Below are 23,698 nucleotides of genomic sequence, written 5' to 3'. Positions count from 1 at the left end.
CAGTATCCCCGGCTTCTGATGTCCCCACGGCTGATACCCTGACCCGAGACTTCACTGCCATATGGAACACTGTTAAGACCTCCCTTGAACGCGCCTCCCTGCGCATGAAGAGACACGCCGACAAGAGGTGTCTGGATCCACCGAATTTCTCTCCAGGCGATCAGGTCTGGCTGGCTTCCAAATACATCCGATTGAAACTGCCTTCGTACAAGTTGGGTCCTCGATACATCGGGCCATTCAAGGTTGTCAGCAAGATCAATGAGGTCTCCTACAAACTGCAGCTCCCAGCCACGATGCGGATACCCAACTCATTCCATGTCTCCTTGCTTAATCCGGTTGTTCTTGGTCCCTTCTCTGATGCTGTCTGTGCTGCTCCTCCTCCTATTGCTGACGATGACGTCTATGCCGTAAGGGATATCGTGGCCATGAAGACCGTGCGAGGTCGGCAGTACGTCCTGGTGGACTGGGCGGGTTATGGTCCCGAGGACAGATCCTGGGAACCCCAGGAGAATGTTGGCACTCCCCTGATTCGTGCCTTCCTGTCCCGGTTGCGGGGAGGGGGGTGTGGGGGTACTGTCACGCTCCCTGGTTCCCGTGCAGTGCTCCCCGGTTCCCGTGCGGTGCTCCCCGGTTCCCGTGCGGTGCTCTCCGGTTCCCGTGCGGCGCCCTCCGGTCCCCGTGCGGTGCCCTCCAGTCCCCGTGCGGAGCTCCTCGCTCACCACTCCGGTCCCCGCTCCTCCTTTCCATGGCTATCCTGCTCCCTCTCCCTCGCCGGCGTCCTCCATGCGTCCTCGCTCCAGGCAGGACACTCTGCCCAGCACTCCTGCTTCTTCAGCGCCGCTGCCTTTCCTGGTCTCTGGCACTCGGGCCTCGCGCGCGGTCATTGACCCTCTCTTTAAGGGCCAGCGTCCTAAAACAGGATATTGGCTTACAGGTACAGGGTATAAGAGGATTCTTCTTCCAAGTGGGCGGGGCCTGTTCTACGTGTTTAGTAAGCTAGGAGTTCAGGTCCCCTTTTGCCTTGTCCGGTATTAACCCTCTTTTGTCTCGCAGAGCCTGTCCTGTGACGCCAACCGGTTCTATCCTCGACTGCTGCGGAACCCCTGTCGGTGACTCCACCATCTTCTTCAGTCTGGACTCGGCTCCGATCCCCAGCTCCATATGGTGACCTCCGTCCTCTTGTCCAGCTGGATCCGGTTCCCGCCTGTCATCTTCATCCGACACCTGGACTGGAGCCTTGTTATCTGGACTACCACCTGGAGCCCTGTGACCTCAGGGACGTCTTCCTTCCTCTTTCCCGGGACGGACTGTTCCTGTACAGCGAGTGCTTCGGCTACCGTGCATCAAGGCCCTCTGGCGGGGTGACCGGACAGTCCCTGTATAGAGGTTAGCTCCGGGTTGCTCCACTGGAGGAGTCCGGTGCATGGCCCAGAGGTTCCACCACCAGGATCTTACAGGATCATAGTCCAATACTGGTATCTATTAAAAAACGGGGAGTAGGGGAGAGGCTAACAAGAGAATGGAAGCTACATCCGGTTTGGGTAAAAAGTATTGACATGGATGGTATAGCCAGTGAGATTCTGGAATATTTTGCCCTTAATAGAGGTAGTGCAGATCTATTGGTAGTTTGGGACGCCATGAAGGCATACCTGAGAGGCCTTTTATTTAGAGACGTTTGCCGGTGTAAGTCTCGTAGTAGACAGGGGGAAATTGATTGCTTAGAGGTGTTAAAGGGAGCAGAAACAGAGATGGTAACTCAGGCCACACCAGAGAATAGGCAGAAGCTAAAAGCAGCTCAGGAAGAAGTTAATAAGGTGCTATTGGAGAAAGTAGCTAGAAAGCAGGCTTTTCAAAAAGAGAACTTTTATGCGGAGGGAGAAAAGGTGGGACATCTGTTGTCAGTGGTGACAGCAGCCCAGAGACAATCATCCTTTGTGCATTGCATTCACACCACAACGGGAGATTTGGTTACGGAGGGGGTAGAAATTCTGGACACGTTCGCAGCCTTTTATGAGGAATTATATTCTAGAGGGGAGACGAGACAGAGCGACCTAGAGGCTTTCTTAGGTACAATGACATTACCCAAAATTACAGAGACAGAGAAACACAGTCTAGAGGGCCCTATCACACTTGAGGAGATAGAGAGAGCTTTGCATGGCATGGCAAATGAAAAAGCCCCGAGGGTAGATGGTCTACCGGTGGAGGTATACAAATCTTTGGAAGAAATACTCTTACCCAATTTGCTGAGTGTCTTGGAGGAGGCAAGGGAGAGGGGGATACTGCCAGAGTCTATGAGGGAGGCGATAATAACAGTAATACCTAAAGAGGATAAGGATCCAAAACTCCCCGAATCATACAGGCCCATCTCACTGTTAACGACGGATGTAAAAATTTTGGCCAAAGTACTCTCTAATCGATTAACAGAAGTGACATCTACCTTAATCCACCAGGATCAGTCGGGTTTTATGCCAAATAGATCCACGGCAAAAAATATACGACGATTATACCTTAACATGCAACTGCCGGTGGACAATCCGGGACAGAGACTAATAGCTTCATTAGATGCTCATAAAGCATTTGACAGTGTGGAATGGGGATACCTGTGGAGAGTGCTAAGACATAATGGATTTGGCCCTAATTTTATATCCTGGATACAGCTGGTATATACTAGACCAGTAGCTAAAGTGAGGATTAATGGAATGTTGTCACACACGGTGGATCTACAAAGGGGTACTCGCCAAGGATGTCTGCTCTCGCCTCTCCTTTTTGCTCTGGCAGTGGAACCACTGGCGGCTGCTCTACGGCAGAACAGAGACATAAAGGGATTTGTATATGGCCATCTAGAAGAGAAGATAGCCCTCTATGCAGACGATATTGTCACGCTTCCCGGTCCCCGTGCCCCGCTCTCTGGTCCCCGTGGCCCGCTCTTCGGTCCCCCTGGTCCGCCCCCCGGTTCCCGGCGGCGTCCCCTGCTCACCACTCCGGTCCCGGTCCCATCCTCCTCGCCTGCACCCTCCATGTGTCCTGCTCCCCGCTCCCGGCGCTCCTCTGCGACGTCGGACACACAGCCGGGCACTCCTGCTTCCTCCTCACCGCTCCCTGGACTGGCTTCTGGCACACGGGCCTCGCGCATGCGCATTAGGGCGCGCGCGCGGTCATTGACCCTCTCTTAAAGGGCCAGCACCCAGAAACAGGAAATTGCATAGACAGGTACAGGGTATATTAGGTTTCTCTTTCCTGGTGGGCGGGGCCTGTTCTACGTGTTTAGCAAGCTAGTGTTCAGGTCCCCGTATTGCTTTGCCCTGTGCTTTGCCCTATATTAACCCTGTCTGTCTCGCAGAGCCTGCCCTGCCACGCCAGCCGCTCCGAACCAAGTCCATCCCTGGACCCTGACGGTGACTTCGGCGGATGTTCCACCACCTCTGCAGCTCCGCCAGTCTCCAGTCCCTGGCTCCGTTTGGTGACCCGTCCCATCGCTCAGCAGGTTCCGGATTCCGCCTGACCCTACAACCCGGCCTCGGACCCTGAGCTTCGTCACCCGGACTACCATCCAGAACTCCGTGTGCTCAGCGACATCCACCTTTCCTGCTCCTCTACGGACTGTCTGGCTACCAATAGTGCTTCGGCTGCCGTGCATCAGGACTCTCTGGCGGGGTGACCGGCCTGGCTGCCTCCTCAGGGGAGATCGGTGTACGGTCCAGTGTTTCCACCACCCGGACGTAACAGATATTCTATTGTTTCTGGGAGACCCAGGGGCATCGTTGAGCTGTGCCATGCAGGTGATCGAGCGGTACGGGGGGATCTCTGGACTGACTATCAATTGGACCAAATCGAATCTGTTTCAGGTGGACGCGGGAATGGATAGGTCAATCCTGGGTGATGAGGTCAACAGACTGCGGGTTGTGGACCAGTTTAGATATCTGGGCATTCAGGTATCCATGCCAATTGGGAATTACATTACTAATAATCTAGTCCCTTTGCTGAAGCAACTGTGAAGTAAGATAACTGATTGGAATAAGCTTTATTTGTCAGTAATAGGACGGATTAATCTTATTAAAATGGTGCTTATGCCCAAGATACTCTATGTGTTGCACAATTCTCCTGTTTGGATCCCTCAGAGTCATTTTAAGGAGATTGATTCCATGTTCCGTGCTCTAATATGGAAGAACAAACAAGCCAGACTTAAACTCGAGACACTACAGAGACCGAAGGATGAGGGGGGCTAGCACTACCAAATCCGGGAATATATTATCTGGCAGCTCAGAGTCAACATTTCAGGGGATGGGCAGAATTGGGGGTGGTAGATCCAGCATCCAAACTGTTAGGGCATGTTCTGCATCGGAAACCATTAGTGTTCGGACTGGAGGACGGATCATTTGGGAGAATAGGAAAAACGAACCCCACACTTAGCCTGATGAATAGAGTCTGGAGGAAGATCAAGCAAATAAGAGGGATTACAGCAATAACTGAATTCTCTCCATTGTGGGACAATGAAAACTGCTCTGAGATATACAAGATAGGCAAAATTAAGGAATGGGCACGTAAAGGTATATGGTATATGGGACAAATTCTTAGCCAGGGACTTCTGAAATCGTTTACACAAATACAGGATGAGTTTGGGATATCCCCACGTGGGTGGTACCAGTACAAACGGTTGGCGCATGCAGTGGTGGCTCAGGGGGTTAAGAAATCATTGCTGGTACAGGCAGACCTAGTACTGAAATATGTGTGTAGTAGTGGACCCACAAGAGGAATCATATATACTATATATAGGGACCTACTGCATACATATTTGCTTGATCACCCTGTAAACACTAGGACTAAATGGGAGGCAGAGATAGATGGGATAGTGTTTTGGAATAAATACCGAAATTATCAATGAGTGAACCAGCAAGATTATCCCACCTCTACGTGGTGCATAGGGCATTTAGATACCCGCTAATTATGTGTAAAATGGGATTGAGGAGTAACTCCGACTGTCCTAGATGTAATGGAGAAGGTGCCGGCATTTTCCACATGATGTGGACGTGCCCCAGGTTGGCAACCTTTTGGATAACTGTTCTTAATAGAATAGAAGGAGCTTATAGATGTAAACTTCCCAGACAACCCCTGGTATGTCTTTTAGGTTACGTGGAAGAAATTAGAGTAGACAACAATTTTAAAATAGTGATAGCCAGACTGCTGTATGCGGCAAGTAAAGTAATTGCCAAACACTGGATGCAGGGGGACCCACCGACTAGAGGGGAATTTGTCGCATATGTTAATCATATTGTTCGAATGGAGAGAAGCATATATGGGAAACAACTTGCACTTTTTGATAGATTGTGGAATCCGTGGTTACAATATGGATAAATATTAGAGTTGGGAGATGTTGGACTAGGGTCAGAGATAGTTCTATACATTCCAATACATGCTATTGAAGGGTTAAAATGGAAGATCTTTGATATTGATATGGATAATATGTACGCTGAGTGGGGAGGGGGAAGGGATGTTGGGGAGGGAAAGTTTATAGTTCTGCTTTTTATTGCTGAAAATATAAACACATGTTTTGTATACTTGGTGAAAAATAAAAATTTATCTGATTAAAAAAAAATAAAGACTTGACAGGCTGCACTGCAGCCAGGGCCTTCCATGCCTACTTTTGCCGACCGCATGGCTACCCGGAGAAGGTGCTCACGGATCAGGGCCCGGCCTTTAAAGCGGAGGTTTTCTAGGAGTTCTGCCACTTGTACGGATGCAAAGAGATCCGGACCACGCCCTACCATGCCCAAACTAATGGGATGTGCGAGAAAATGAACCATCTGGTCCTTAACCTCCTAAAGACTCTACCCCTGGAGGAACGGAATCTGTGGCCGGAGAAGCTGCCCGATATGGTGGACATGTACAACAACATCCCCTGCAGCTCCACCAAGTGCACACCTGCATACCTGATGAGAGCCCGACCGGGGCGGCTGCCTGTGGACATAGAAATGGACATAGAGGTGCCTGAAACTCTTCCCCCCACTGCCAACTGGGATGCCAAGCGACAGACGCAGTACCGACGGATCCAAGAGTATGTGGAACGGAATCTGCGTCAAAATCGAGAAAAGCAAGAGCAGCGCTTCAACAAGCGGGCTCAGGCTGCCCCTTTTGGACCTGGGGATGTGGTGCTGAAGCACAAAAGGAGAACACACATAAGCTCGACGATCAGTGGGAAAGGACCCCCTATGTCATCCAGCCCACTGGGTGGGAGAACGAGAAGACCTACTTGATTAGTTGTGACCAGGGGAAAACTACGGCCACTGTTTCCAGGGACCACCTGAAGAGATGCCCGGGTCCCCTGAGACTGGTAGAAGAGGTCCCCGTGCCCACGCCGAGCGTGGAGGAGAAAAGAGGGGTGATCCATACAGTGATGGGTGACTTTCCAGCTGATTGGCCTACGCAGAATGGCACGGCGATTGTTCCAGTAATAATGTTCCCACAACCTGTGGAAGAAATGGAGCCGGAGATGCCCGCCAACAAACCACCTGAGCAAGCGCCCAGGGATGCACCTACACCATGCCCCCGCCGGTCTCTACCCGCCATACCTGACACTCAGGAAGAGGGACCGGTTGTCCCCTCTCCCCCATTGCCTCCACCTGAAAGTATAGGACCCAGGAGGTCCACGCGCCTTAACCTAGGTCAGCCCCCGCTTAGGTACGGGGAAACTGCCATCTAGGTGTGCAACATGTTGATTGTGTGTATATGTGTGTGAATGAGTGCCAATCACCCGAGACTCTCACCTGATTCAAAGCCTGTTAAAGAAGGTAGCGGTTCCCAGCTACCATACTGCCCATCCCCGTTGGGACTTTGTTGATGTGCCCGTTTTAAAATGAACAAGGCTGAGAACTTGCAGGCCACCCAATAACTTTTGGGCTTGTAAATAATCCCGGACCACCCTTTCAGGTCCTGCAGCCCTGGGGAGGCTGGTTGGAGGAAGGGCCTGCGGCAGAGGAGGCCGAGGTCCCGTCACCATTGCAACCAGTGACTACCCTCCGGGTCAGGGGTCCCCTGGATGTGGGGCCTCTGAGAGACTGCCGGGTATGGAACTTTGTACCTGGCCCATTTGGGCAACACCCGGACCCGAACCCGATTCCTGGACTGGGGAAAAGGGGTGCTGACCTGTTTTTAGAGGCAGCATTAAGGTTCAGGTTTGTTTGGGTGGGCAACTGAAAGGACCCGGTCCCGTCCCATTACCGGTTAATAAAAAATGTGTTTTTATATGTTTGCAACGTTTAAGTGACATGCCTCCCGCAAGGGAAGAAACAAAAGCTTCCATAATTGTAAATATGTTAGTATGCTTGTTCACTGTTTTTTCTCTTTTTCAGTTCAGAAAAATAAACGGTGGTGGTCGGACAGCCCGCGGATGGTCTGTAGTTAACCAAGGGGGAGTGTGACGCCCTGGAGTAGTCAGGTAGTCACAGATAGCGCCCCGCACAACACCAGTCCCACACAAGGTAACACCAGCCAAACCAAAAACCCTAGTCACCTCCCTCCGAGCCTAATGGACACACCAGGGGGGTGGAGCCAGGTGGTTGGCCACGCCCACCGAGTAGTTCAGAGGGCCTGAGGCAGGAAACGCAGGCAGATCAGTGGAGAGCAGATTAGTGACAGGAGTGAAAGAGAGTGGAAGCAGGCCTGTGTAGCAGGTCTGCAGCAGTCTGACAGGTGCCGGGGTCAGAGCCCTGGTACCTTGGCTAGGAGGCATACGGTGGCCTTAGCCTGCAGGAGCCGGGAAGACGGCTTGGTGGAACCGTGGTGGACTGAGACAGGGTAGTGGCCCGCCGGTACCGACCCGGTGAACCGACTCGGAAACCGGAGCACACAGGGGGTACTCAGACCCTGAAACGAGGAATCCAGAATCCACTGGACTGAGTTAATTCACTGATTGCGGTCTGGACTATAGGTCCTTTCCCACCCAAGTCCCGACTGAAGACAACAGCCTACCGAGGGGGATAGAAAGCCACCGCACAGACAGAGAGATCCCACGGGCCAGCGTCTACGAACAAACAGGCTCCTCCGACATATACAAAGCCGAGGAATGGACTCCCGTCGCTGAAGCGCAGGCAGTCTACACATACACTACACGGTGCAGGAGAAAGGCAAAGACCACCGAACTGGGTGGGGAACCAGATGCAGCCAGCTGCGGGCACCGACCACCATCAACCTTGTTAATCAGAGACGTGTGTGTCAATAACAGTGAGTACAACAGTGCCAAACGGCCGCGCACCGCCCTGCACCGCCCAGCTAATCTCCCCAACGGGTCCCGGGGCCATCATCCCTGTTCACGGAGGGGTTAACATCTTGCTGCATCACCATCTCCCCCGGATGCCTCGTAACCGCAGCGGTGGTGTCTACTAGAGATGAGCCAACCTCTAGAGGCTCGAGTTTGGTTCGGTTCGTCGAACGATGCCCGCGTTCGAGTTCGGTTGGGCGAGCCATTCGACGAACCTCTCGAACCTCATAGAAAACAATGGGAGGCAATCACAAACAGATAAAAACACATAGAAAACACCTTCAAAGTTGTCCAAAAGGTGGCAAACAACTCACAAGGCAACACAAACACATGGGAAAGTGACAAGGACAAATACTCATGCGAAAACAAAACAGCTGGATGAGGAAAAAGAGGACGAGACACACATATAGGCATGGCATGCCCTTCTAAAATCATGTAAAACACAGCAAGGGGACTCCAAGCGGAGTCTCCCTTTTTTCCAAAAATTGGGCCCCACAGACACCACTTCAGTGGCAGCACTTGTTCCCCAGTTGTACACTTCACAGATACATTTGTATCAAGCACATTAAAAAATACGCCAGCCTTAACTGTCCCCGGGATGACACCGGTGTAGGTAGCAAAGTCTTTGCTGATCCATGATTTGTTCATCTTGGATCATTTTTAAAAACACAGTACGGGGACTCCAAGCAGAATCTCCCTTTTTTCCAAAAATTGGGCCACACACACCACTTCAGTGGCATCACTTGGGCCCCAGTTGCAAACTGGACAGGTTTATTTACATCAAACACATTCAAAAATATGCCAGCCTTTACTCTCCCCAGGATGACACAAGGGTAGTAAAGTCCTTGCGGATCCATGACTTGTTCATCTTGATGAACGTTAGTCTGTCCACATTGTCACTGGACAGACGCGTGCTCTTATCTGTTAGCACACACCCAGCAGCACTGAAGACACGTTCAGAGATAACGCTGGCTGCGGGACACGACAAGATCTCCAAGGCGTAAGTGGCGAGCTCAGGCCATTTTTCAAGATTTGAAGCCCAAAATGAGCAAGGCTCCAGTTGCAAAGTCATGGTATCGATGTTCATTTGGAGATACTCTTGTATCATCCTCTCCAGCCGTTGACTATGTGTTAGACTTCTTGTCTCTTGTGGCCTTGCATTGGATGGTCTAAAAAATTATGAAACGATTCCATAAAATTGCTGGTACCAGCACCAGATACAGTGTTGCTGGTACGATTTGACTGATAATGACGAGACAGTCCCATGCTTGTCAAGTGAAAACTGGGAGATTCACTCCGTGCACCACTGGTGTTTGGTGGAAAAGCCGAGCTAAGATTGAGTAACAGCTTCTGCTGATACTCCTGCATACGTGCGTCCCTTTCTATGGCTGGAATTATTTCACAAAATTTGGACTTACAGTGCCTACAAGTAGTATTCAACCCCCTGCAGATTTAGCAGGTTTGATAAGATGCAAATAAGTTAGAGCCTGCAAACTTCAAACAAGAGCAGGATTTATTAACAGATGCATAAATCTTCCAAACCAACAAGTTATGTTGCTCAGTTAAATTTTAATAAATTTTCAACATAAAAGTGTGGGTCAATTATTATTCAACCCCTAGGTTTAATATTTTGTGGAATAACCCTTGTTTGCAATTACAGCTAATAATCGTCTTTTATAAGACCTGATCAGGCCGGCACAGGTCTCTGGAGCTATCTTGGCCCACTCCTCCATGCAGATCTTCTCTAAGTTATCTAGGTTCTTTGGGTGTCTCATGTGGACATTAATCTTGAGCTCCTTCCACAAGTTTTCAATTGGGTTAAGGTCAGGAGACTGACTAGGCCACTGCAACACCTTGATTTTTTCCCTCTTGAACCAGGCCTTGGTTTTCTTGGCTGTGTGCTTTGGGTCGTTGTCTTGTTGGAAGATGAAATGACGACCCATCTTAAGATCCTTGATGGAGGAGCGGAGGATCTTGGCCAAAATCTCCAGGTAGGCCGTGCTATCCATCTTCCCATGGATGCGGACCAGATGGCCAGGCCCCTTGGCTGAGATACAGCCCCACAGCATGATGCTGCCACCACCATGCTTGACTGTAGGGATGGTATTCTTCGGGTCGTATGCAGTGCCATCCAGTCTCCAAACGTCACGTGTGTGGTTGGCACCAAAGATCTCGATCTTGGTCTCATCAGACCAGAGAACCTTGAACCAGTCTGTCTCAGAGTCCTCCAAGTGATCATGAGCAAACTGTAGACGAGCCTTGACATGACGCTTTGAAAGTAAAGGTATCTTACGGGCTCGTCTGGAACGGAGACCATTGCGGTGGAGTACGTTACTTATGGTATTGACTGAAACCAATGTCCCAACTGCCATGAGATCTTCCCGGAGCTCCTTCCTTCTTGTCCTTGGGTTAGCCTTGACTCTTCAGACAAGCCTGGCCTCGGCACGGGTGGAAACTTTCAAAGGCTGTCCAGGCCGTGGAAGGCTAACAGTAGTTCCATAAGCCTTCCACTTCCGGATGATGCTCCCAACAGTGGAGACAGGTAGGCCCAACTCCTTGGAAAGGGTTTTGACCAAGTATGAGTGCTGTTCACAAGTTTGGGGAGGGTCTTAATTAGTCAGAAAAGGCTGGAAAAAGAGATAATTAATCCAAACATGTGAAGCTCATTGTTTTTTGTGCCTGAAATACTTCTTAATACTTTATGGGAACCAAACAGAATTCTTGTGGTTTGAGGGGTTGAATAATAAATGACCCTCTAAATAAACTTTTCACAATTTAAAAAAAAAAAATAAAAAAAGAAATAACATTCTTTTTTGCTGCAGTGCATTTCACACTTCCAGGCTGATCTACAGTCCAAATGTCACAATGCCAAGTTAATTCCGAATGTGTAAACCTGCTAAATCTGCAGGGGGTTGAATACTACTTGTAGGCACTGTATACCGGGGATCTAATAGTGTGGCAACCCAGTAGTCATCATCACTTCTAATTTTGACAATACGAGGGTCATGTTGGCGGTAGTGCAGCAAGAAGGCGCTCATGTGTCTTGCGCATCCATGCGGACCAAGTCCTCGCTGTGTTTGTGACGTAGAGGTGATAACCATGCTTTCTTCCGCTGACATCTCCCCCCAACCTCGTTCAACCAAAATTTGACCAAGGTTTCCCTCATCTGCTGAGTCTTCCATGTCCATCGGGAGTTCGTCCTCCATTTCTTCATGGTCTCCTGCACCTTCCTCAACATTTTGGCTGCTACCATGCGCCCTTGTTAATCCCTTTCCCCCATCGTCCCATGCCTGCCGCCTTGGTAATGATGAACGTCTGGACCTTGGTGATGTTGTTATCCGTTGCGCATATGAATCCTCATGTACTTCCTCCCCTTCCTGTTGTCCCACCCCCTGACTCCGAATAGTGTTTAGTGTGTGCTCCAGCATGTAAATGACTGGAACTGTCATGCTGATAATGGCATTGTCAGCGCTAAACATATTCGTCGCCATGTCGAAACTGTGCAGAAGGGTGCATAGGTCCTTGATCTGAGACCACTCCAGCAGCGTGATCTTCCCCACCTCTGCATCTCGTTGGCCCAGGCTATATGTCATAACGTATTGCACCAGGGCTCGGCGGTGCTGCCACAGTCGCTGTAACATGTGGAGAGTCAAATTCCAGTGTGTCGATACATTGCATTTCAGGCGATGAACCGGCAGGCCGAAAGACTTCTGGAGCAATGAAAGTCAGTCAGCTGCGGCGGTTGAACGGCGGAAGTGAGCAGAGAGTGACCGTGCCCTGTGCAGAAGCCCATCTAGGCCGGGATAGTGGGTTAAAAATTGCTGGACAACAAGGTTCAACACGTGAGCCATACAAAGCACGTGTGTCACCTTGCCCTGGCGAAGGGCCGCACCCAGGTTTGCAGCATTGTCGCACATGGCCTTCCCTGGCTGCAGGTTGAGTGGAGACAACCATTTATAAAACTCACTCGCAAGAGCTGACCACAACTCCTCCGCTGTATGACTCTTATTTCCAAGACATTTCAAAGTAAAGACCGCCTGATGCCGTTGAGCTCTGCTGCCAGCATAGTAAGGAGGTGTGCGGGATTCCTTGTGCGCAGTTACAACGCGGGTGGCCTGACCAGGCAGGCTTGGGTGGAGGTGGAGGACCCAGACGAGGTTGAGGAGGCAGAAGCAGTGGAGGAACTTCTACATAAAGAGGATTGACGCACAAGTCGTGGGGACGGCAAGACTTCTTCAGCAGACCCTTCTCCATCTCTCACCATAGTTACCCAGTGTCCAGTCAGCGACATGTAATGCCCCTGTCCATGCTTACTGGTCCAAGTGTTGGTAGTGAAATGCACCCGGTCACACACAGAATTTCTCAAGGAAGCGGTGATGTTGTGTGTGACATGCTGGTGTAGCGAAGTCACACCTTTCTTGGAGAAGAAGTGGCGCCTGGGCATCTGGTACTGGGGCACTGCGATGGACATATGGTCTCGAAAATCCTCTGTGTCCACCAGGCGGAAAGGCAGCATTTCGGTAGCCAAGAGCTTACAGAGGGATAAAGTCAACCTCTTAGCTTTCTCATGGCTCAGAGGAAATGGCCTTTTATTTGTCCACATCTGAGGGACAGAGATCTGGCTGCTGTGTGGAGACGGTGGTGAGTAGGGTGTCCCTGGAAAAATGCAGGTCTGTGAGGAAAGTGCAGGCAGAGACATGATGTTCCCTTCATCCAAAGTTGGTGCTCTCGATGTCTGAGAGAGCTGTACACCAGCACTTGTTTCCCCTTCCAAACCAACTGACGACCTACCAAGCAAACTGCCTGTTGCGGTTAAAGTGGTGGAAGGTCTGCGTGGAAAACCAGTAGTGACAGCTGTCCCCACAGTCATAGAAGATGAATAGCACGCGGAGGAACTTGAAGGGACAGACGTGTTTGGCCCACTCCGCTAGGCAGCATTGCAGCACGGTGAGCTTCCCACTGGGACTTATGCTTGTTATTCATGTGACGATTCATGGAAGAATTTGTCAAACTGGTGAGTATTTGGCCTCTACTTATAGATTGCTGACAAATTTTACAGAACACATGATTTGGGAGATCCTTTGCAAGGTCAAAAAAGGGCCAGGCTAGGCAAGGCTTAGAGGCCATGTGACCTGCAGAGCCACCCCGACTTGTGCTCAGAGGCAGAGTTGTGGCTGAAGATGCAGTTGTAGATGTGCTTCCAGTACTCCGACTCTGTCCAGGAAGGCGCAAGGTAACTTCGTCGTCAGCTGCATCCTCCTCCACCGCCTCTGGTGACCTCCTCGAGTGCCTGACTGTGGGTTGACAGTAAGTGGGATCTAAAACTTCATCATCAAGTGTTGTGTTTGCACTCCCCTCGCCCTCAGACCTAACCTCGTCCTGCCCTGACTGAATAGTTAAGTTGTCATCCCAATCAAGGTATCTGCGTCTCATCGTCATCAGTATGTTCCTCATTGTCTCCACCAACAGGTGTTACAGTTTGGGAATGAGGGTGTACATTATGCTCATAAACTTGGTCATCAGGGCCAGAATTTGAGTCACAAAGCTTCTGGGCATCACTGCAGATCATTTCCTGGTCTGTACTCACTGTAGCTTGGGAGCAGACCTCTGATTCCCAGGCTATAGTGTGACTGAACAGCTCTGCAGACTCAGCCATCTCTGTTACACCATACTGTGCAGGGCAGGTAGAGACTTGAGAGCTGGGAGAAAGCAAGTGTGATTGGGATGACAACTCAGAGGACTGTTGTTTCTTGGCTGTTGAAGTTGAGGTGGAGGAGAGGTCACTTGTTGGAGAACAAGTCATCTTGTTGAGATCCATTCAAGCATGTTCTTGTTTTGTGCATCATCTACCTTTGTTACAGTTGCTCGGGTCCGTAAAAAAGGGAGCACATCGGATTGTCCACGGAAAGTAGTAGACATCTTACTTTTGCTGGAAGATGGCCTATCTTCAGCAGATGTTAATGTAGCTTCCCACCTTCCCCACGGACACAATTTTTTTTCCTTTTCCAACACGCCTGTTCCCCTTTCCACCAGCATCTGTCCTTTTGCCACTCATTTTGTTAGCGACAAGATTGGCCACTTAAAATGTGAATGCAAAAATTGAGAGGTGGTGTAGATTGCAGAGGTGGTCTAGCTTTATTGACAGCTGAAGAACCAACACTGACTATCACAGACAATTTTAGTATGCCCCTAACAGTGGCAGCACAGTTTGCAATTAGAATTGCGTATCAAAAATGGACAGGTATGTACAATGCAGAGGTGGTCTAGCTCTATAGACAGCTGAAGAACCAACACTGACTATCACAGACAATTTTAGTATGCCCCTAACAGTGGCAGCACAGTTTGCAATTAGAATTGCGTATCAAAAATGGACAGGTGTGTACAAGGCAGAGGTGGTCTAGCTTTATAGACAGCTGAAGAACCAACACTATCACAGACAATTTTAGTTTGCCACTAACAGTGGCAGCACAGTTTGCAATTAGAATTGCATATCAAAAATGGACAGGTGTGTACAAGGCAGAGGTGGTCTAGCTTTATAGACAGCTGAAGAACCAACACTATCACAGACAATTTTAGTATGCCCCTAACAGTGGCAGCACAGTTTCCAATTAGAATTGCGTATCAAAAATGGACAGGTATGTACAATGCAGAGGTGGTCTAGCTTTATAGACAGCTGAAGAACCAACACTGGCTATCACAGACAATTTTTGTATGCCCCTAATAGTGGCAGTACAGTTTTCAATTAGAATTGTGTATCAAAAATGGACAGGTGTGTACAATGCAGAGGTGGTCTAGCTTTATAGACAGCTGAAGGACCAACACAGACTATCACAGACAATTTTTGTATGCCCCTAACAGTGGCAGCACAGTTTACAAATAAAATAGCGTGGCAAAAGTGTGCAGGTGGGTACAGTGCTCGGGTTCTGTGGGTCAGTGGACAGGAAAGGAACACTAACGTAGTATTCCAGACACTTTTAGGATGGCAGAAAAAGTGTCAGCTCTTTGGGCAAATAAAATAGCGTGGCAAAAGTGTGCAGGTGGGTACAGTGCCCGGGTTGTGTGGGTCAGTGGACAGGAAAGGAACACTAACGTAGTATTCCAGACACTTTTAGGATGGCAGAAAAAGTGTCAGCTCTTTGGGCAAATAAAATAGCGTGGCAAAAGTGTGCAGGTGGGTACAGTGCCCGGGTTGTGTGGGTCAGTGGACAGGAAAGGAACACTAACGTACTATTCCAGACACTTTTAGGATGGCAGAAAAAGTGTCAGCTCTTTGGGCAAATAAAATACCGTGGCAAAACTGGGCAGGTGGGTACAGTGCCTGGGTTCTGTGGTTACCAGAACAGGAAAGGAAGCCTCACTTTCTATCCCTCCTAATGATGAAATGCAGCAAGGAATTCCCTGAGCTGAGGTACACAGACGCTGTTATCTAAAGCTGTACACAGCGTTTGCACAGACCTGCCTAGCAGCTATGGCTATGAACACCTGGAAATCAGCCCTGAAAAGGGCTGAAATAACAAGCAGTCCCTAATCCCTACAGCGCTGTGTAGCTTGCACTATGTGTATAGCGCACACAGCAGGATCGGCGGCAGCAGCGTGAGCGGTGACTGCCACCCACACGCCGAAGGCAGATAATGGCAGCGACAGGGAAAATAGCCGTATTTTATAAGGCAAGGACATGTGACATTCACAGCCTATGATACATGCCCTTGCTTGTTTGTCAAAAAATCACTTAGCTGTGTGTGTGTCTGTGATTGGCTGACATCCTTGCCCGCCCCACTGCACGCGCGCTTAGGAAAAAAAAAAAAAATGGTGATCGGCATTTTCTCAGCACCACAGATCTAAACCGCGCCCCCCGCACACTATATGCTGAAATTTGATAATAGCGTGAATCACAGTAACTCACACTATTACAGTGAAAAGCCAGCTAGTATCTAGCTAGGCTTTTTGCTGATCGAATAGTTATCGAACGTAACTCGATCTATCGAGCTTTTAGCAAAAAGCTCGCGTTCGAGTTCGATCTCGAGCACCCCCCAAAATCACTCGAACATGAAATTGGCGAACCTCAAACATCGCTCAACTCTAGTGTCTACACCTTCACCACATCTCGTGGGTGGCGTCACGAACTCAAACACGGCTCCAGCCGTACACCTACCTACCAACCCCTTAAGTAGCATCAGCACCCTTTCAGAGCGAAGTGACCCCGGGTCTAGAGGCGCTCGAGCCACCCACCAACGAGCCTGGATCCGAGCGGCTTGGCTGCAGCCAAGCACGGGGCGGTACACAAGCCCAGAGAGCAAGACGGCAAGACGGAAGCCCAACGAGGAGGATAGGGCTCCACAATTGCCTGCTAAGATCCCACGGGTCAGTTCTCGCAGGCCACAGCTCCCAACAAACAGAATCACCGGGAGTGGACTTCCCTGTTTCAAGCGGAGTAGTCAAACTAAGGACACAAACACTAAGTGCAGGAGGAAGGGACCTCTGTTTGCTGTACCAGGGTGTGAGACCCGAATACACCCGCCGGAGGTCACCGGTCACTGACAATTTGGTTTACCATTGGACTCTGTGTGAATTTTTCTGGAACTGTGAGTACACCAATATCACCCGGTTTGGCCCTGCAGAACACGCTCCGCAGCGTCCTCCTTCCCCGTACACTTGGGCCCCGGGGCGACACCTCCCCTCCCCGTGGAGGGGATACCATCCTGCTGCCCTGCTCCATCAGCCCCGGGCGTCCCATACCAAAGCAGCGGCGGTGTCACCAACCATCACCGCGACCCACCGATGGTGTCACTGACAGACTCTTCCCCTGTAAATGTGACGCCCGGGCAAAACCAGGTTATCACAGAGACTGCACAAATTTTCCAGGTGCAGGCCTCCATCCTCCTTGGCATACCAACACAACACCACACACAAGTAACATCAGCCACAAAAGCCTAGTCACCCCCCGGGACAATAGGGACACACCAGTGGGCGGGGCCAGGCAGATGGAGACGCCCACCTAGGGGTCCTGAGGTGTCAGGGGAGGGAACACAAACGGAACAGTCTAGACAGAGGAAGTGAGAAGAGTGAAGTGGTAGTCAGGGGTTGGAACCCCTGGACTACTGGACTACCTGACTACCTCAGCTGACTAGGTGGCAGATGGCAGAGCAGGGCCACAGGCGATGGAGATCCGGTCCCGGGAGACCTTAAGTGGATCGGGGCAGGGTTGTAGCCCGTTGGTGCCGACAGCGGGGATCCGGTCCGGAGGCCGTGCACAGTCGGGGTACCTGGACTCCAGGGCAAGGACGCTTCAAGCACCTTACCGATTAGTCAGCAGGAGACAAGGTTCCAGATCTCATCCCACGAGTAGCCCAGAGAGCAAAATAGAAGCCCAATGCAGGGGATAGGGCGTCCGCCAGAGCCCACAGAGATCCCACGGGTCAGTTTTCACGGGCAAGTGCTCCCAACACACAGAAACACAGGGAGCGGACTTCTCCTGTTTTATGCGGATTAAGTCACCACACAAGAAACTACAAGTGCAGGAGGAAGGGCCCTTGCCCGTGTTCGGGACCAATCACACCCCTCCAGAGGCTCCCGGCATCCGGCCTTGGTTTACAATACGGACTTTGTGTGTTTTATTACCACAGTGAGTACACCGGTACCATCCGGTTCCTTCCTAAAGACTGCTCCCTGCTCCCTCACCATCCTCAGGGCCCCGGACTACACCTCCCCTAACCGTGGAGGGCATTCCACCTTGCTGCCCCGCTCCATCAGCCCTGCCCCGGGTACCCCCATACCAAGGCAGTGGCGATGTCACCAATCATCACCGCAACCCACGGGTGGCGTCACTGACAAACACTTCCCCTGTAAATACCCCCTTTTTATTGTTGCTGGCGACGGGCCGCTGCACGAGCCCCGGATCTGGCTGCCACTCGAGCCCCAGCCACGATCCCTGATCCGTGCGCCTCGGGTAGCCTTCCCTGACGTGGCCAATCACCCCCTGCCTGCGACATAAATACCCCCTCTTTATTTATGTCGCAGGCATTTATGCACATTCCGCTTGCCCCCTTAGCTGCAGTAGTGCTCTTCACTTGTTCCCAGGAACCGCTCTGTCTGCACAGCTTTCTTCTTCTTCTATTCACTACTACTAACTGTCATTTTTCCTCCTCTCCCTCTTTTTCAGTAATTGTGGGCCAGGCTATCTCTCTTGCCCTAGCAACCCCACCACTATACCTTTGTGCCTGACACACCTGCCTCTAACTAGGGGAGTGCGACGCCATTTTGTGGTAGCTGGTGGGACTGTGACATACCCATTACAATATACACATTTGTTTCCATAACAAGTAAATCCAATAACACATTAACACACAGCCACAATATAAAAGCACCCAATGTAAGATCACAGGTCTTCAGGGAGGCTTGCAGGGGTCAGGTCACCCCCCCCCCCTACACACAGATGCCATCACCTTAGTGGCTGATTTTTGCACCCTGAACTTATTTGGACGAGGAGAACCACTGTGCTTTTACTCTTTTGAATGCTCCTTGTTTTCAGGGTCATACAAATAAACCAGGTCTCATCCATAGTAACCAGTCGGTCCAGGAAGATCTTATCAGTCCAGAAACGCTGGTAAATGGATCGGGAAGTTTTCACTCGCATGCTTCTCTGATCTGTTGTCAAACATTTGGGGACCCACTTTGCAGATAGCTTCCTCATATCCAAATGTTCATGGATAATAGCACAAACACGTTCACGGGAAATCCCCATGATGTCTGCTATTGCTTTAGCTGAAATTCGTTGATTCTCCAGTATGAGGTTGTGTACAGCATCGATGATCTCCGGAACAGCAACCACTCTCAGTCGTCCAGGACGTTCCTCATCATTGGTGCTGAAGTGGCTCGTTCTAAATTTGGCAACCCAGCTCTTAACTGTGGAATACGAAGGGCATTGATCCCCCAATGTCTGCGATATATCACCATGAATATCCTTTTCGGATTTTCCTTGCAGAAACAAGAATTTTATCACTCCTCTGCTCTCAGTTACTGTGAATATCGCATTAGACTTCGCCATTTTGTTTTCCCGCGTGCGTAGAACACTGTTACCATAAGCAACAAACACAAAATTTTGAAAACATATATTACACACACCAATACGAAAAGAGTGAGATGAGATGCTGGTATCCCCCATGTCTAATTTAATAACACATTTTTAAAAAAATTTAACTTAATTGTAAGTTCTTAACTAGCTTCCCATGTTTGTGTATAAATAAGGGGCCAGATAATTTCGGACGAAGTGATAACCACTGACTCAAGTTATACACCGAGCAAAGCTTTGAACCCGATATACCATTTAATTTAATAGTTGCACCCTTGCCTAACTGATCTGTTTTTGACCTAGACAAAAAAATTAAACTACGAGATTTAAATAACTTAACATCATCACTAATCATTAACCCAGAACTTAGTTTTTTTTTATTTGCAGAGACCAGTTCAGTGCTGCAAAAAATGCTAATACAGAATCTGATCTGAATAAAACTATCCCTGGCTCATTAAAACAAATAAATTCAAATACATCCCATAAAGGCCAAAAAATATCAAAGGAAATAGGCCGCTTGTCATCAGGAAGGAACCGCGATTTTTTGAGAGTTCTTATTTGGTGAATTGGCAAGCAACCTCAATATTGCAAGAATAGCAATTAGAACTCATCACTCTGCAAAATGTTACTCAACTGTCTCATTCAGCGGCGTAAGCCACCCATGTAGCAGGTGCTAAAGAGTGTTTTATATAAAAGTGGATTAACCCTAGATTAACTCCCATAGAACTGGCGGGTGAGGTGAGCCCTCTTGATCTGCTTCTGGCAAACTGCTGGTGAGAAAGATATTGTACCAATATTTTACATTTCTTTTCAACAAATGAAGATTTCAGCCACATATGAGATTTAAGCAGAGCAATACCAACTGCCTAAGGATTTTGACTGCCCATACGCATTTAGAGGATAAAGTGCTGATACTATTAGCCATCCCTTTATTATTAGATGAAAACATAATACGCTGATTGCTTAACTTAAGCGGGCTTTACACGCTACGAGATCGCTACAGCGATCTCGTTGGGGTCACGGATTTTGTGACGCACATCTGGCCGCTGTAGCAATCTCGTTGTGTGTGACTTTTAGGAGCGATTTTGGATCATTACAAAAACGTCCAAAATCGCTCCTCGTTGACATGGGGGTCACTTCTCAAATATCGCTGCTGCAGCGTGTACGATGTAGTTCGTTGCTCCTGCGGCAGCACACATCGCTCCATGTGACGCCGCAGGAGCGAGGAACCTCACCTTACCTGCCTCCGCCCGCAATGCGGAAGGAATGAGGTGGGCGGGATGTTACTTCCTGCTCATCTCCGCCCCTCCACTTTGATTGGGCGGCCGCTTAGTGACGTCGCTGTGACGCCGCACGGACCGCCCCCTTAGAAAGGAGACGGTTTGCCGGTCACAGCGACGTCGAAGAGCAGGTAAGTAGTGTGACGGATCCGGGCGATGTTGTGCGCCACGGGCAGCGATTAGCCCGTGTCGCACAACCGATGGGGGCGGGTACCCACGCTAGCGATATCGGTATCGATATCGCAGTGTGTAAAGTGGCCTTTAGAGCTCCAAAGAGACAAAGCCACTAAAATAGCAAATAGCTCCAAAACAACGCTATTCCTATTAATCTTCATTTCCAACCACCTTTCTGGCCGTCTTTCAGCAGAAAAGTGTGATTAAAGCATAACAAACATAACTTTGTACCCACAAATGGCATCAGCGTAAGTAAAAAGAGTCAGATGAACAAAAAACCTGCTGTGAGCAGCTAGACCCATTAAATTGTTGCAAAAATTGCCCCTGAATGACTAAATCGTCTTTCATTGCCTTAGTCAATCTAATATGCTAATTTGCTGATGTCAGACCCTTAGTACTGTTGACGCGCCCAAGGGGTCTGAAGTTACCCGTCACTGGGCCGTGGTTCTTCTCTTGGGTCGCCGCGGTGGCCTTACCCGATTCCGTGACCCTGGTGGTGTCAATAAAGATGGGGATGATGGGTGTAGTTGTCCGTGACGCTACCTGTGGTGTGCGGCCAATTATTAGCCGCCGCTGCGAGACTTCTCTCTCTCTGCTGGGGTGGATGGTGACGTAGCTCAGGTGTTGCAACTCTCCACAGGTAGATTAGGCCCCAGGGAGGATGATGGTGGTGGTAGTCGCCTATGGTGCAGGGGCGCGATGTTGAGTGAGAGCGCCGGCAGTAATCGGACAACACAGAGGGTGCAGTTCAAGTTCTTCTATTCACTGGAAGCACACCACCGTTGGAGTACCAGGCTGCACTCAGATGGACTTCAGCTGATCCCGGATACTTTGGAGGTCGAGGCCGGTGTTTACTTCTGTGCGTCATTTTTCGACGGTTTCCCTCCACCCCAGCTCCTGGGCCGCGCAACGGGTCACGGGTGCCTTCTGCACTCCCCGTGAACCCGGGATCCCCCTTCTTTCCTAAGAACCCGGGTCCCGAATTATCCGTTTCTTTGCTTATCTCCTCCTGAATGCGACCTGGCACTTGCTGCTCCTGGAGCTGACTGACTACTGTGTAGGATGGCTCCTAACTTTTCCTGTTGGTGCCCCACCTCCTAGGTTCCTGAACTATTGGGCAACAGGTCCCATACCTCATGATGGCCACCCCTGGCACCTACCCAAGCCCAGTCCCAGTGGAAGAGCTCTCGTGTTATGTGTTGGATGAGTGTGTTTGGTGGTGGTTACCAGTGACGACCTCCTCCGTATCTGATATGAATACTGCACCTCGGGTGAGGTGCAGTACCCTGTGGCGCCTGAAGCCACAGGGGCGCCACACTGTCATACAATCTTCTACAAAAAACCCTTCCCTCCCCATAGGGATAATTCTAAGTGCAAAATTTAAATCCTGACTTTTTTGAACGGAGCTAACTTTTCTTCCAAAAACTTCTTTACATACTTTAAAAAGAATATCACTCACACAATTCTCACTGACATTAGCAGCAGATGGAATACAGACAGTCTCACCGCTCAGTTGATCAGGGCTGCACTGGTGGCTGTAACTTCAATCTAGCTGCTCACATTCCAGGATAACCGCTCCTCAAGATGTCGCCTGCGCTCCTGTTCACCCACAGTTTTCTCCTGATGACCCTTCCAATGAGTCCCAGGCCTGTAGGGCTGTCGCTGCCCTAAAGCTGCTCTTTTGCATGGGCAGCGGCGCGTCACTGTAGCCAGATAACTGAAATGCCGCAAGCAGAAGAGCCAGTGGCAGAGACCTGCCTACAGGATCCAGCAGATGGCCGCGGACCTGATGATGCGGCAGCGCTTTATCGTGACGCGAGCACTGGAAATCCCATGATGACACAACACCTTCTCGCTATGCTTCGGAAGACTCGCGTGAGGATCTTAAGCGGCCTCTTATCTCCTTCTTACACAATTGCATATAAGATTTTTCCCGCACCTCCCCATACTCTGGAACACTCTGCCCCAACATATGAGACTTTTGCTTACCATGGAAACCTTCAAAAGGAATCTGAAGACCTACCTTCCTACAGCCAATCTTCTGGTCTCCATATTTTTAGCTGCCACACAAGAAACACAAAACAGCAGGAATTTTACTTGTAATAACATTAATTTCTATTAACTGTATATAATAGAGTATTTGACATTCCTTCTTTCACCACTGGGTTCTTTCCTCTCCCAGAAATTCTCGTCAATTCACAGCTTTCCTTTCATTTTGTCCTTTTTACCCCACTCCTCCTGACTTTGGTCTGTGGTTTATATGGCTTCATTTCCTGTTCCCACAACCAGGCTCCATATCCATACCCTCCGTTTGAGGTAACTCTGATGCTCTGCATAGCCATCAATCATGAACCATCGGCTCCAGATTTTCAGGAGGTAGTTTTGGCAATCAGGAAGCATTCGCACCTAAACCAGCCCTCCGCTCTCTTTTTTAGTTAGAAACCCTATCTGCCTCGCTTTTCAAGATGGCTATTTACTCTAGCCTTTGGCTGTTCCCTGTGAGCTAGGCCCACATCTTAACCATTTACTTATCTTTCACTAATCTAAACTAAGCAGATCCTCTTATAATATAGCTGTAATACAATAACAGGTCACTAGATGGCAACACCACTAATATAAAAAAACCAGAAGGTGGCCCGATTCTAATGCATCGGGTATTCTAGAATTTATTGTGTAGTAAATGTATGATTTTTGTTATATATATCGATGTTGTTGTGTGTAGTTGCCAGTGTTTGTGTAGGGGCTGTAAATATTCTGGGTTGTCTCTGTTGTCTGGGTGGGGGGTGAGAGCGGTGTTGTATGTGTGTTGCGTTGTGTGTGTTGCGTTGTTTGTGGAGCGCTGTGTGTCTGCAGTGTTGTCTGTGTGTGGTGCTGTGTGTGTTGCGCAGTTTATGTGCGTGTGGCTGTGGGGTGCGTGTGTGT

The sequence above is a fragment of the Anomaloglossus baeobatrachus genome, chromosome 1 (genome assembly GCF_048569485.1).
Source record: "Anomaloglossus baeobatrachus isolate aAnoBae1 chromosome 1, aAnoBae1.hap1, whole genome shotgun sequence".
Lineage (NCBI taxonomy): Eukaryota > Metazoa > Chordata > Amphibia > Anura > Aromobatidae > Anomaloglossus > Anomaloglossus baeobatrachus.
Note: the sequence above shows the minus strand (reverse complement) of the source record.